Raw genomic sequence first — 2,377 nt, 5'->3', positions numbered from 1 at the left:
GACTACGCCATCTATAAGGAAACGACTGTACCCTATATTAGCATCGGAGACGACGAAAACCTCCCATTCCATTCATTCGAGACCATCTCAATCATCTGGGACTACGGGGAGGTTCGTCCGTCTTGTGCTGACCGCATGGTCGGGAAAGTCCTTCTGCGTCACAACTACGTTCCCGGTACCGGGCTCGGAGCACAGGGGCAGGGGATCAATTGCCCCATCGAGATTGAAGAGTACAAGAACAGGAGGGGACTCGGTTTTCGCCCATCCTGCCACGAGATTATCAAGGCCCGCAGGAGCATGCACCTCCACCATCTCGCCGCATATTATGGGAAGATCAACAGGGGCATCCAGGTTCCCCCACTCTCTCACTTTTTTCCCGCACCGCCGCACGTCATCGGAGGTACTCTTGACGGCCCATTCTCGGCTTTAGAGGATGAGCCTGTCGATCTGTCAGCCATATGTGCCGTCACTGAGGAGACTCCTTTGGGGGTCCACATCCGTCTCGCACAGGAGAATGAGGAGCTCGACAACTGGACCTCAGTCCCGTGCTACTCGGTTGTAATCGCCGATGTGTAAGGCTATCTATGTGTTTGATGTTTCCCCGCGTGTCGGCATAGCCATAAGCCACATGACGGAAGAGGGATTTTGTTATGGCTTCATGCTTACACCATTAATAAAATCTCCGCACGCATTTTTGAATTTTCGCGTCTACTTTCTCCTTTCTTTCACTTATCTCACAACGCTCTAAATTTCTAAGACTATTCGTTTGAATTGCTAGGCTCCACTAGAATCCAAATCTTCGACACGTCGATTCGAACTCATCCGAGGAACACCTCGAAGAGTCCCGACCCATATACTTCGGGGAAGGGCTCGACGAGGATGGTCGAGTGTCCGAGATAGAGGAGAGTTTGCGCCGCCTTGAGAACCGTCAATTCACTTCAGTTGAGCCGACAAAAGAGTTCAACGTGAGTACCGAAGAAGAGCCTCACATCCTAAAGATCGGGACGAGCCTTGACCCCCCACAGCGGGCCCGAATGATCGATTTCCTCAAGGAGTACCAAAAAGTCTTTACTTGGTCTTACGTCGACATGCCTGGTCTGGATCCCTCAATAGTTAAGCACTTCCTTCCGCTCGATACGGAAAGGTTTCCACCCAAACGGCAGCATTTACGGCGTCAACGAGCCGGCCTTCTCCTTCGCATTAAAGAAGAGGTCATCAAGCAAATCAATGCGGGCTTCCTGGAAGTTTGTAATTACTCTGAGTGGGTGGCGAATATTGTGCCTGTGGAGAAGAAAGATAGAAAAGTCAGAGTTTGCGTCGACTATCGGGATCTCAACAAGGCCAGCCCCAAGGATAACTTCCCCCTGCCTCACATTGATGTCTTAGTTGACAACACAACACGCCATACATTGTTCTCCTTCATGGATGGCTTCTCCGGGTACAACCAGATTCGGATGGCCGATGAGGACAAGATAAAGACGACGTTCATCACAATGTGAGGCACTTTCTATTATCGAGTCATGCCAAAAATGCCGGGGCAACATACCAAAGGGCCATGGTCACGCTATTCCACGATATGATGCATAAAGAGATCGAGGTCTACGTCGACGACATGATTGCTAAATCAAAAGAAGGAGAGGATCATCTCGTTAATCTAAAACGCCTCTTCGACAGACTCAAGAAGTACAAGCTTCGACTTAACCCGACAAAGTGTACATTCGGCGCCAAGTCAAGGAAACTGCTAGGTTTCGTGGTCAGCGAACGAGGCATCGAGGTTGATCCCGACAAGGTGAAGGCAATCAGGGAGTTACCTCCACCATCGATAATCCGTGAAGTACGAGGCTTCCTGGGACGGCTGAACTACATTGCGCGTTTCATTGCAAGCCTGACAGACAAATGTCAACCACTCTTCCGCTTGCTTCGCAAAAATGCAGCGATTAAGTGGGACGAAGAATGTTAGAAGGCCTTCGACACTATCAAGGCATACTTAGTTCAACCCCCGGTATTGGTCCCGCCTACTCCAGATCGCCCTCTCCATTCTCTATCTGACAGTGCACCGGCAATCCCTGGGATGCATGTTAGGGCAGGAAGACGAGTCCACGCATGCAGAACATGCCATTTACTATTTAAGCAAGAAGTTCACTGAAGGGGAGTCAAACTACCCGGAGATTGAGAAGATGTGTTGCGCGCTGGTATGGGTCATGTAGAGGCTCCGGCAGTACACTCTCTACCATACTATCTGCTTATTGTCAAAAGCGGATCCCCTGAAGTACTTGTTCGATAGTCCATCTTCCATGAAGAACATTTCAAAGGGGCGATGTCAGCTGACGGAATACGACATTGAATATGTGCCCCGCACATCGATTAAGGGGCAGGC

The sequence above is a fragment of the Punica granatum genome, chromosome 5 (assembly GCF_007655135.1).
Source record: "Punica granatum isolate Tunisia-2019 chromosome 5, ASM765513v2, whole genome shotgun sequence".
Lineage (NCBI taxonomy): Eukaryota > Viridiplantae > Streptophyta > Magnoliopsida > Myrtales > Lythraceae > Punica > Punica granatum.
The sequence above is the reverse complement of the archived record's forward strand: the minus strand, read 5'-3'. Positions refer to the sequence as shown.